Here is a 14,155-nt window from a genome sequence, read left to right as displayed (position 1 = left end):
TTTTTCCCTTTAATTTTAAAAATTAGTTGTATCTGGCTGACTTTCCAGTAGACTTTCCGTCTTTGAGTTGGAGGCATTATTTACTTGTAGTGTGCCTCTCATGCTGGAGTTCTGCTCTGACCAGACTGCTATGGGAATTACTTCAGCAAGATTTCAATGAAACGGTGTTAAATAAAATATTTAAGATTAGATACTTTTATGTTTATATGTATATATGTCCTGACTTATTCTACTTGCAAATTATTAAATATTAACTAGCTGAGGGATGTATGTATGTAAAGAGAAGCAAAACCATTCAGTCTGTAAACACTGTATTATTTGCATGCTATATTAAGGTATACCTCTGTTTCAGCAGCCATAGAAGAGATGGCAGAACTTCAAATTTTTTTAATTATTATGTCTTTGGCATAAAATAAGTAAATGACTGGTGATGGAAATTGTTAGTGTGTTTGTAAGCAAGAGTTTAAGGCCTTTTCTTTACCTCAGTTGGAATGTTATACCAATTATGACAGGTAAAACTCAACTATATTGTATTCCTCCTACTCAGCCCTCCCATCCTTAGAGGAGGAAAAATTACCTGAGCTAGAGCAAGAAAAAAATTGTTCATATGAGAACTTTTTGCCAACAGAATCTTGCATTAATCTTTGTTTTCAGTCACGTATATCCATTCTAATATATACTTATCTGAGAATGGTAGCATGGAATGAAACAACTGAACTGACCGTTCAACTGGTTTTTTTGGGGCTTTTTTTGTTGTTCTTTTTTTTTGTTGTTTTGTTTTATTTTGTTTTTTTTAGCTTTCCTCTATGGGGGTGAGGTATTTGGAGCATGTAGGATCAAACAAGATCAGAATGTGGTTTTTATTCACTCTAGTCAGGAAAACCTACCATAAGAGAAACTTTGGATGGTGCCTTTGGCCTGATGAGTTGATGAGTTTAGCAGTAGACTTGTCGATTTTAAGCCAAGATAAAATTTAAAGTACTTTCCGTATTTTTTTTGTTTAATCTTGTTGTCTCATAATAAATACAGAAATAAAGCTATTACTTAATTTCAAGGCAAATTTTCTGTATTATATCTGCAGTAAAGTTCATGTATTAAAATGAACACAGCTTACATATTTAAAAATGTAACCTGCTGCCATGTCCAGGAAGATAAAAAATGCAAGCAGGAAAAATAGAGTAGGAATATTAATATTATACTGAGTCACAATGTGTAGAGGGCGTGTTGGGACCTTCGTTAGATCAGTTCTTTATGTAGTCAAAGGACCAAGGACTCAGCATTCCCAGAGTTATTCTGTCCTAATATTTAATATGCAAGACACATGAGCTCATTAGTAGAGCTCAAAAATCTATCACATTACCTTTAGTAAACAACTTGAGAAAGACTCTTCATCTCTCATGCCTTTGAAGGCAATGGGTGGGGGGGGGATAGGGGGAGAGGAGCACAAAGGTCTCAAAAGCTCTAGTTTTAATTAGTCCAAAGAGCAACCTTCCTGTTGAAATGTTATTGGCTATCATGGCAATCTTACTAAATAAATTACTTTAAGTTATTTCCCATGACAAGCCTCTGATAAAGTAAGATGTTAAAAATTTGTTGCCCATTGCAACAAGCTCTGTTGTGGCGAAACTGTAGAGGGAACGGAATAAATTCAAGTTCTTGTACTCCACATACTGAGGTAGATAACTGATTTTTACGAAGATTTTAAGGCACAGGGGATGATAACAGAAACTCCTGATTATTTATTAATCTTTAAAATAAAAGCTTTTGGTTTTGCTGTAGTGTGCAACATCTGATATGATGTGCATGGCCTCATGTGAGCTCTGTAACATAACTGTAATCATACATAACTATAAATCCTTCTGGAGTAGTTTGTGTGAGATGACATGGACTGAACACATGCAGGTTTTTGATGGCACTGGGTGTCATTTGCTTCATCATTTCTAATAGAATCTTTAACCCCAGAGTTTTAGAACTTTATTCAAAGGATCAACACCACTTTGATCCGCTGTCTCTCTTTTTGTCTTTATAACACTTGGCTAGTTCCTATATTTAAGATGAGTTTCTCTGTGAGATTTGCTTGAAATTTCTCTTTTCCAGATGAAGTGATGATGAATGTGCCCATATTCATTCAAGTATAGAAAATTTTCTAACCTGAGCTGGTATATTTTCATAAATATACCCAAGACTAGAGTGCATTGTAGGACTTATCACATTGGTAAGTGTTGGCAATATTTCCATTTATTGAAGACAGTGTGTAATCACCACACACACAACAACAACAATAAGACGACCCAATGCTGGTACTTCTCACTTCAATTTTGGTAATCCTGGAGCTGCTGGGATTCTAGGATGTAAGAAAACCTGTGAGCTTCTGGAGGCTTGACACTGAGGTATCTCAAATTATAGTCACCAAGATAGGATCACCCAAAACAGAATTACTTAATTTCTCTCTATCTTTCTTCCTGTTAGTAAACTAGTGCATGAAAAGAAAGGCTTTGCAAAGTGTCAACAGTTCCCTTCAGTCTCCACTGAGGGTTTCAGGGAATGGAGATGATTGGAACTTGCCCCCTGCTTCTCCTCTGACAGTTTTTGCTGCATGGCTTGCCCCACAATGTACAAGGCTGAATGATTTCTGTGGTAATTTCCTGTGGTAACTTCTTGCTGTAGAAAGGTCCGAGCTATTCCTGCAGAATTTCAATCAACAGGATTTTTTTCCTCTTAATTTTTTTTCCTTCTTTCTTGTCAGAGCCCAGAACCATGGAATTGCATTTAATGTAATTAAAATTTGTCTTAATCAAGCAGTAGCATTTTTATAGTCTTTCAATAATTTAAGCTGCAATATAGAGGATCTGAGGTGCTGAAAAAAATTATTCGTGTACATATATTTGACTGGGGAGAGAGATTAAAACAGCAACAGTGTTATATAGCGAGAGTGTCCAGAGGATGGTGGTGGTGCAGACTGGTCCAAAGCAATAAGGCAGGAACTGATGCCCAGAATGTTGCACCTGAATACAAGGAAGGACATTTTGATTCAGGTGACCACACAAAGGAACAGATTGCCCAGAGAGGGTGTGGAGTCTCCCTCAATTAAGATATTCAGGAACTGTGTGGTGCCAATTCTGTGCCTTGTGTTCTGGGATGATCCTGCCTGAGCAGGGAGGTTGGACCAGATGACCTGGTGACTGTGGTCCCTTCCATCCTGACCAGTTCTGTGATTCTGTGCTTGTAAACAGGTTACAGAATTAAGCAAGTAAAATGAAAAGACACAAGATGTCCAATTCTGTTTTTTTTTTTTCATAGTTCATAGTCTTGCTTTTGTGCTTTTCCTGTAGGATTGCCTCAGTCTGCATCCTCTGATCTCTGTCATTCCTTGAAGCTCAAAAAGACTGCTGAATGGTTTCCAGGTGCTTCTCTACTATTTTAAGATCAGCTTATTATTCTTATTCCTTCTTTGAAATAATATTCTGTCACTTCAAATTTTTCCTGCTCCTTCTTCTGCTGTTTATCTTTAGGTACAATGCTAATGGTGATACTCTCCTACCTCTTTATTACTTTTTAGCTTCCTGATATTTTTAATTTAGAGACTTAGCAACTGTTCTAAGCAAGACAATGTTGAAGTACAAATAGAACCTGAGAATGTGTTGCTAATCTTAACTAAAATTAAATGTCTAGTCTGATACCTTAGATATAAGAACAGTATTAGTCTGATAACTTGGCAGGGGAGGACAGAGATTAAAAATCGAAGTGAATAATATAAGCATAGGAAAGCTGTGGAAGAACAGCCAATACAAAGGGGTATTTTGCTAAGCAGCTAATGCCACAGTTTGATTACAGTTTGGGAAGGAAGAGAGACAGAGACAACACTGCAGCCATTAGAAGAAGTTTGAATCTAACAATTAACATCCACGGAGGAACAGAAAATTATCTATTATATAGCAAGCTTGTTATGCTTGTTGTGGTAGGTATTTGTCTGGTGGAATATGCTTTCAGGCTAACTTATTCCCCATTGTAGGGTGTCACAATTCTGCTCAAAACCAAAGGCATGTTTCTAAAGGTTATTATAGAAAACTTACAAATTGAATAGTTTTAACAACAGGATTCGGGCCTTGCATTGTTCTGCTGCTGTTTTCTGATCAGTTTTCCCCTCAGTGATCTGTCTTGCTTTAAATCTTGTTTAAAATCTCCCTCCTCCTCCAGCTGCAGAAGATGCAGTTTTCTCTTCTGTTTTGCCCTACTCTCCTGCACATGCTTTGTTCATGTGAGAGTAAAATTTCCCTCCATGAAATAATTCTTCTGAGCCTCTCTTTTGCTGCTTGGAAAGCTATTGGTTTGCATCCTGGCCACAAAGCCACCTAGGCTATGAAGTAATGTTAAACCTCAAGAAATCATTCTTGGTTCAATTTTTCTAGGAATAAATGTAGATAGTGGGGTGATTTGGATCCTTTGAGTAGCAGCTAGGGCACTTGCTATTTCTTTACATCTATTTAGCCCTACTGTTTGAAGGGTCAGAATATTTTAGCAGGCCAAACAATGTTCTAATTTCTGCTTCTTCTTTAGAATCATTATAATGACACCAGCATGTAATAATCCTGTTTGGTGGGGGGGATTGTGTTTGGTTGCGTTTTGTGGGTTTTGTTCTGTGTTTGGTTTATTGAGGGATTTTTTTTTTTTTTTTGTGTAGAAAGGGTGTATCAAACATGCCAACCGAGAGGTTTATAGCAGCTTAATTGTAGCTTGAATATAAGCATATCAGGTATTCCTAGATCATCTGAGAATCTACACTCAGCTTTTCTTAAAGGAGATCCATTTTGGGGGCAGGAAAAAAAAAAAGACTGGCATACTGAAAGTGACTGTAACACACAGAATATTCATTTTACAAGTTTAATTGACAATCTATTGTGACTTCACAAGGGAAATCTTCAGCATCTAGTGCTGCCAAAGTAGAGGAGGGGCGATAAACAAGCCAACTGAAATATTACTGCTAATGCCTCCTTTTATCTGTCCTCTTCCATGTTTTTCAAAAAAGTAATCACATTAGGAAAGAAATCTTAGAGTGCTGAACATGACAAGATTTTTTATATGATTGTTTTCTATGCATAGATAAAGGTTTCTATGCAATATAGGTTCTATGCATAGGTTTCTATGCAATATAATACATTAGAAATGTTTGGTACAATAAAGGCTTTTCAGTCAAATCCACTGCAAGTCTAGCATGTGCAGTGGCAACAGAACAAGATAGAACAAAGAAGAGCAGGTTGAAACCCTGATTCTTTTCAGATTCATCTCTAAAATGTCTTTTTAGCAGATCAAAGCCTCCCAGTTGGATTAAACCTTTACCTCCCCCACTGGAATTCTCCTCAGATCTTAGAGATCACAGGTAGTTGATTACAAAACAACAGATACCTTCACTGCAGTTCTCTATCAACCCACAGAACTTTGTAATTTAAAAGTTGCCTTAATGCAGCTGCATTTAAAAATATATCATGGATTTAGGAAAAGGCCTGCTAAGGTTTGTTAACTTGATGCCATCAGCCTTTTGTGAGACAGGCACATCCATATACAGGCTTTTAACAGTAATGCATTGATATTTTTCCAACGAAGTTGGCAAACTGTCTTGAGATGCATTGTGTGCTCAACTTTAAAGCAAGGCTTATGGCTCTGAAGACTTTGCATATGTACTACTGTGCTGTCAACTGCTGGAGGGAATTCAAGCTCCTACTCTGCAGCGTGTTGCTGCTGCTGGGAGAATGCTGATGACTCCTGCCTGTGTAGTGAGATGTTTATGGCCTGCTCTTTAAGCCTCTCCATACTAAATTTATGTCACTAAAGACACACACATCCCATAACTTGGTTGATGCTTCTCTCTTCCTTGTTTCATTTCTATTAATCTGTGTGCGTATTGTTGAGAAGGGGAAGCAAACCACTTTTATAAGACAAATTTTGCAACTCTTTGAACTGATAAATGGCACATGTTTATTAATTAATATGTCTGTAAGATCATTTTATTGCTTTTTTCAGGGTTCCTTAGCACTCTGGCCGCCGGGTGTTTGAGTGTCAGATCGTTTTGGTCTTTTCTGCTCATTCTGACAGTCGCCCTTTTGGTGAAAGAGGACCTGGCAAAACACTTTGCCTTATGGGGAACTTGAATAATCATTCTTTCTTCCTCCTTCTGCTGTTAATCCAGCTCTGTCTTCCCTCCCCAGCAGCTCGGGGATTCAGGATGATGCTGGGAAGTTAGGTCATGTTTGTGACCTATGAATGAGTGCTTAGAGATGCTCTGAGGAAGTGGGAACTAAAGCTGGAGCTTCAGGAGAGCTGACTTAAAACCTGTTGTGGGCACCCTTTCAGGTAGGATAAGGGAGCTTTTGAGAAGGGAGCTCCCTTAACCTACCTGAGAGGGTGCCCACAACAGGTTGTAAGCCAGCTGTGAAAGGCTGGGCACTGAAGACAGCCTTTTATTAGGTAAAGCAATTAAAGAATGACAATTTAGGCTGAATAAGTTATTGCTGGTATTTCCCAAATGAGTTAAGTTAATAGAGTAATAGCCTAATTAAAACATTCCTTGCTTCTTACTTTTATTCTTGCATGTTTGGGACAGGTCTTCTGGGACCAGCATGAGGCAAACTTGCTTGGAAACATTTCCTTCTGTGATTATGCAGTGATTTGGTTGTAATGACATTGTTAAAACATGGGCTCCTGAAAAGTCTAAATTCTGACTTGAATGCCTTCCAGCTCTGCACTTCCTTTTTCTTGGTTTTTGTAAACCCCCTACTTTTTCTGCTTTAAGATGATTTATGCTGTTCCTAACCAGTCTTCTATTTATGTGGGTTTTAAATAATAGTTATTGAATAATTTCCCATATTTATCAGTGAGAAGAGTTCTTTATTATAAACGTGAAATAGTAGAAGTTGGAAGAAAAAACTTGCAGGGTGAGGGTGGTTATTAGCACACATACAGAAATAAAAAAGTTATTTTTATTATAGATTTTTAAAATTTTATTATATATATTTATAACAGCAAACACTGTTTGCTCTGGAATGGTAGCATTCAGTTATTAAGTCACTCAGATGCTGCATCCTTAGAATATAGACAAAGACTGAAGTATCTGGGAAATACTGTTCTACATTTACTCATCCATTCTGTAATGGTGGGGTGTTACTCTGTATTCTCTTAAATGTTGCCTTTTATAATGGAGTGGACCTACCCCTTTTTTCTCAGTCTTCTGAAATATGATAGCCTTCCTTTCATCAGCAAGTGAGGGGAGAGGCTGCTCTGATTCAGAGATGAGGAGGCTGATCCCTCACTCCTGTGCTTCTTCCCTGCGTCACGTAGCCTGTCCTAACACGCTTATCTCCCTCCAGCCCAGCTAGTCCTTTGGTAGCTTAGTACCTTTTGCCTCTGACATTTTTTGCTGCTGTAAGACAGAAGGAAAATGCACATAAATGTAGTAGCTGTATCGTTCTGTTTCGAGTCTTTGTCTTGAGATTTTTCTAAACATTTGAATCCCTGAATTTTTGTATATGTCAGGTGTTTGAAAGCTGTGATGAAAACAGGATAGAATGGGATTTGGCTGGATCCTAGACTTCTCTTAAAGGAGAAAATAACCTTGTTAAGTGCAGAAATGAAACTGATATAATTAGTGCTAAGTATGACCTTTGTTTCTTTTTATGAGGAGGAAAACAAACTTCAGTCATGGGACAGAACACTACACCATAAATATTAAATCTGCCATTTTCAGAACAATGTTAAGTGTGGATGTGGCACTTGGGAACATGATTTAATGGTGAATGTGGTGGTGGTGCTGGGCTGACAGCTGGGCTTGATATTAAACATCTTTTCTAATCTCAACAATTTTGTGATTCTATATGAAGGCAAAAGAATTTGCTAAATTATTCTGCTTTCATCTGGTGCTGTAGGTGGAAAACCAAAGTGAATGGACATTTCCTTGGTAATTGTTATGCAATACCAGGCTGATCATCTTCTGTCAGTTTTCTCATGCTTAGGGATGATTTTCTGCATGGATCTGATAACTTCAAGAACATGATAGTGATTTTTAAGTGAGAGTGGGGGAGATAAGTACAGACACACAAACACACACAGAGAAGTAAGCTACTATCTGTTCCTTGCCAGTATTCTCTGAAGATCTTCAAGTTGCAGGTGGTTGGTAGCTGACACATCTTTAGTTGCTGCTTGTTCCGTATTGGCATTCTCTTGGGGAAGAAAATATGAAAACAAAGTCTTTTTCTGCTAAACTTGTGCTAGCAAAGAATATTGGTTGTATGTAATGTAGGGCATCTCTGTTCCTCTCCCTCGTTGCTTCCTCTTTCATTTGTTTTCAGTAAATGAGAACAAGCTCTATCAACGATGTCTTACATTTTGAAGGTAATCCCTTTGGAAATGAACAAATGAGACATGCTTTCTTGGGATACAAGGTCTTAAAAGCTTTTTCTCTGTCCTATTTTCAAGCACAGTACATTTTAAAGAATAAGATCAACATTTTATCTTTCACTGTTTGGCAAATACTGAGCTTCATCTTTTGTCCTCTGATTTCTGACAAGGTCTCAAGGTGACTAACTCGGGTTTCTGTTTGTGCACACTCAGGTATAATGATGTTTTCTGCAGAGTTCTGAGAACAAAAGACTGTCCTTTTTAAATGGGAGTGGGGTTGCAGAGCTCCTGAGGTTAAATCTGTATTATGAGTGCAGAATGAGAAGCCATGCTGTTGCTAGCCAGCCACTGTAGGTAACAGCTTTAGCAGTTTCTTAGACACCTCTGTGCAACTGCTTGAGAAGGCTTGTCACATCTAAATCTCTGTAACTTGTGCTGGTGTGGACAAGTCCCCTTATTCACCAGTTGCATTACTGAAGGTGGATGTAACATTTAATAGGACCAAAAAAAGAAACCCAACAAAAAGCAAACCTTCCATAGCAGCCCCACCTCAAAGGAGTGAGATGTTTTTAGACAAAAACAGCTTTCTAGAGAAACCTCTCCAACATTCCATTCAAAACCCAAAATCCCTCAAAACAGATGTTGTAATTCAAAGGTGCACTCTAATAACTCACATATGCTCTTTTCTGGGAATCTGTGTGCTATGTTCCCTCTTCAATTTTTGATGCACCAAAGTGTGCTATCCTGCCCCACCTGTGGTGTTTCAGCATGAAACCATCACTGGAAATAAAATCTTGCCATAGAATTTGTCTCTTGTAACAGAAAGAAAACAAAATCTCTGTATGAATAGTATTTTTTAAATGAGGTTTTATTTTAGCGTTTCTTGATGATGAAAGGCTGTTGGAAGTTTACAGACCTCTCTAAAAAAAGGGGGGAAAAAACCGACAAATATTTATTTTAATTAAAAAACAAACAATCCAGAAGCCTGTTGTTTTAGATCTCAATCAAACCTTTCAGGAGTAAAGGAATGATATCTTGCAGATTTCCCTCTTTCTTGCACCAGTGCACAAACATTGGGAAAGGCAGTAATGCAGAAGAACATGAAGCCAGCTATGTGTTCAGTATTGTTTTCCTTGTTGTTGAATTAGGCCCTCCACTTTTGAATGAAGGAATTACTCAAATTGATTTCCTTAGCAATCACAGAATCACACAGAATGGGTCAGGTTGGATGAGCCCACAGAGGGTCAGCTGGTCCAACCTTTTTCCTGGATTATAAACCCTCTCTTTTGCAGGCACTTCTGCTCTTCTCAGCAATCAAATACTTTTTTTTCCTGACATATTCAAAAGATTTCTTGCATTCTTCAGAAGAAGTCAGAAAACAGTTCAGAGAATTCTGGAGAAGTTACACGCATTTCAACAAAGGGTTCGTGATTATCCATTTTGAAGGGGGAATGCAACATAAACTCTATATTTTAAAAAATGCAGATGTGTATACCTCAACTTCTTTGGTGTTTCATTGGCTGTGGTTTTAGCTTGTTACCACAGGATGTGTATCTCAGACTTTTTTTCTCATGTTGTTTTAATCAAAAATCTGGCAGATGGATTACAAAATGATTGTCTTGATTCAAGATATGGGCAAGTAATTCCTTAGAATTCTGCATTTATCCTCCTTTAAAATAAGAAGCTCAGATTTGATATTCATGCTCTAATCCAGCACTATGAAAGATTGCAGCAAATTTTCCTGTGTTCTTTTGAAATTTCCACGGAGTGTGAACTGATGCCACAAGTAGTCTGTTTCTTCTTAAATGTAGGTTTATTTCTCAGGGATAAGATGCCTGAAAGTTTCAGCATGCAGCCTTGAATACATTGCTGTGAGGATTCTCCCTTTTAGTGTTTTCAGGAGCCTTAATACAGATGGCAAGCATTGCAACTTCATTTCCTTGACCAATTTCTTAAAAATAAACCATTAAGCAGCAGTTCTTTCTTGTCCCTAAGGTAATCACCAGTGAATTTATTAAATGACTTTAGATTTGCAAGTAATGCTGTTTGATGTTTTGGTGTTTCATAACAGCAGAAACTTTTGTGCAAATCAGGCAGAATGTTTTCTTACCTTCTTGGAATATTAAGTAAATGTAATTCTATTTGTTAAGAAATTCCTTTTTTCCATTATTTCTGGTTGTTTTAAGTGGATACTCCATACATCAACTCGAATAACAGCTCTGGAATAATAATTTTACTGAATGCTGCAAAAGCAGGTGGAAATGTTTTTTATACTCGTCCCCTTTCTATGGAGGTGATCTGGAAAAAGCTTTGCCTAAGTGCTCACAGCTCTAAACTGCAGAACTCTGTAAACTTAAGCCTTGCTGTTAACTTGCAAATTACAGGCCTAAAAGCTATAGATAAATGTAAATATTTACAGGCCTAACTTGTAAACTGGCGAGTCTGGCACTTTTTCAGAGCAGACATTTGCAAAATGATCTAAACAGGAGCTTCGTGTTGCAGCTCCTTGTCCTAATGACTCTGAACATTAATACTGATGGAACTCCCAAGCCCTGCAGTTCTTTTTTCTTTTCCTTTCTCCCCTTCTGCTAGGAAGAGACTTTGCAGCTAGATGGGCACCCCTAACTGTGAGGAAGAGGAACATAAGGGTGGTTTATACTGTGAAAGGTTTAAAAGCTCTCTTCTCGGCCTCACTGAGAGCAGGGTGATACACATATTTACAGCCCATAGCCAGATGTGTCATCTTTGTCCTTCTGCCTTGTGATGACACGACTTGCCTTTCTCAATGCTTTGGTTGGTTGGCTCATCCAGGAGTTTTTCCTTCTGGTATAGAGTGGTATTTGAGGAAGCCTCAGTCAGCTTTTTACAGTGGGGCAGCAAGCTGGTGCAGAGGGGAGGTGGGCACCACTGTGAAGTACCTGTTCCTACATTGTCATGTGGGATATAAAGGGCCCATAAAAGGCTTAGGGAAGAGGAAAACCACTGTTGGCAGAGCTGCTCTAAGTGCATGACTGGGCTGTCATTCTGTTTTTCATGCTGTGTTAAAACAATACATAACACTTTGTCAGATATGTCAGTCTTCCATCAGGCATGGATGTATTTCTGTATTTCCTTTCTCCCTTTGGCAGTGCCTCTGTCTCTCTCCTTCAGCTGAATTTGCTTGTAGGTTTTAGTATTGCCTGGAAAGAAACACTGACCAACCTACTGCCTACCTTCTCTTATTTGCCCTAAAGGCTGTGGACACAGGCATCTATATCTGTGTTGGATCTGGCTGAGATGGACTTAATCTTCTCCACAGCAATGCTCATTTAATTGTCTCCATAGCAGCACTCACAGAGCTGTGCTTTTTATTGGTATTTAGAAAGGTGTTGGTGGCCCAGCGGTGCTTTGGCTACTGCTGAGCAGCAGTGGCACAGCATTATCACCCTTTCCTGCCTTCCTCCTCACAACTAGGCTGGGAGTAGGCAACAGCTTTGGAGGGGACTTAGGCAGAACAGCTAATCCAAACTTACAAAAGGATATTCTGTTGTGTAGGGCAACAGCTTGGCATTAGAAGTTAAGAGAAATGGAGTGGGGAGGGACATTGGATCTTAAGATGTTTGTCTTCTGGAGTAGCCATTATGTCTGTGGAAGCCTAGGAAGTGGCAGGACATCACCTGCTGATAGGAAGTAGTGGAAAAATATTTTGTTTTCCTTTGTCTCTCTCTGTGGCCTTGGTTTTGCTTTATTAAGCTGTTGCTATTTTGACCTGCAAGGTTTTGTTTTTTCATCTTATCCCGCCTCCTGCTGAGGAGGTGAATGATAGAACAGCTTGATGGGTTACTGATATCCAGCCAAGTTCAATCCATGGCAATATTGGATATCAGAATAAGAAGCTCAACAGTAGCAGAAAACCTGGAACAGTCATTGTTGCTATAGTGACAAAATCAAGCTAAATAATTAAAATCCTTTTTTTCCTCAGTATGCAGAGATCATTCCCACAACCTCTCCTTCTTCTTTGTGAGGTTTGGAGTTGTCCTGTGAATTTGCATGTTATCTTTCTGTGAATAGGACACCTGTTCTTAATTTTGAGTTGTTAAGGTGATGGATGTCTCAGATGGGGCTGCATGTTCAGTAAAGCCTGGCAGTTTAGACTGTTTGCGTCTCATGTAGGGGACTAAATAAATGCTAATTGACTTCCTCACTCTTTCATTAGAAGGTATTACTTTGAAATAGGTAAGAAGCAAAATGTCCAAAAGGACGAAGGATGAGTTGTCAAGACGTGCGAAGACTCTACTGTGCTCTGCCCTACAGGGTGCTGCTGGCCTAGGAGTGCTCTGCCAATGGGACACACAGCAAGCAGGATACAAAACACACCTCAAACAAAGTAACTTTTATATTGCCTTTCTCCTGATGTCTTCTGTATTTGAGCATGCTGGCTTTAGACACTTCCATGTATGAACACATCGCAATGCAGTATGGAAGAGGCTGGAGTGGCAGCCAAGGGATTGACCTGCAGAGAGAATTGCTGTGACAGATGTCACTGCACTGGGTTCTCCAGCATGCTCAAGCACAGGGTCAGAAGCCATATTGGAAGGGGATCTGATGTGGATATTCTGCCTTGGGTGCCAAAATCCAAAATGTGCTGACCAAGGTCATAAAATTATCAAATGAATTCTTTTTTGTGGGAATTTTTCATTACCTTCATGACACTTGCCATGAGTCTCTTGGCAGTGTAAGTTTCCATGGCAGCAACCAAAATAATTGTTGTACTTGTGTGAAGCCCTTAAAACCAGAGTCTTAGTCTACCTCTGAGTGACAAGCTTTCAGAGGCCATTAGCTCCCTGTTTTCTTTGAGAGGTCTCAAGTTAGCATGCTATTTCTGCACTTGTAGAGAGAGATTTTTAGGAAAGTGACTGCTGGTCATTCCCAAGTTGTTACTTGCTGTCTACACAAGTCAGTCCTGCTTTGCTGAGTTAAAAGGGAGCACCATTAAAATGAAGGCATTCCTGGAAACTGACAGCAAAAAAGGACTAAGGAACCTCTGCTCATACTGGTCAATGGGGCAGAAGACATGTGACAAATGACAATACCAAGAAGGCTGAGACGGCACTGCCGTGGATTGCTCTGGTAATTCAGCACCCCTGTTTTCTAAGTCTCCAGTGTGATGCCTCCAAGGGGACTCAGGAGCTGTCTGATGTCATTGCAGGACTGCTCCCTGCAAATTTTTGGGAGGTGTGGTCCAGGGAGAGGTTCCTTATTGTGGAAAGTAGGTAAACTTCACATTCCTCTTCAAAAATCATTGTATAGCAGACCCATCCAGGAAAAGATGGCTGGGAACAATAATAAAATCATAGAAGATCCTAAGCTGGGAGAGATCCAACAGGGATCACTGAATTCCAGCTCTTGACCCTCTAAGAAGCACACTGTGTGCCTACTTCTTGAACTCTTGTCAGGTTTGGTGCTGCAATCACTTCTAGATGTGTGACCATCATCTTCTAGATGAAGAACTCTCTAGATGAAGAACTTTTTCCTGGTATCCAGCCTAAACCTCCCCTGACTCAGCCTCAGGCTATTCCCTTAGGTCCAGTCACCGGTCACAAACAGCCAGGAGCCTCTCCATGGACATCACCTTTCAAAAATTAGAGTTCCATCCCTGTTATGACAGAATGATCAGGATATACGGAACCTGTTGTTGCCTTTTTCCCCCACCTGGAAATGAAACTTGAGATAGTTTGAAGGCCTTCAGGATGGAAAGATTTCCACAAAAGCCCACCCCCCGGGGTGC

This window comes from Molothrus ater, chromosome 2, assembly GCF_012460135.2.
Source record: "Molothrus ater isolate BHLD 08-10-18 breed brown headed cowbird chromosome 2, BPBGC_Mater_1.1, whole genome shotgun sequence".
NCBI classification, from domain to species: Eukaryota; Metazoa; Chordata; class Aves; order Passeriformes; family Icteridae; genus Molothrus; species Molothrus ater.
Note: the sequence above shows the minus strand (reverse complement) of the source record.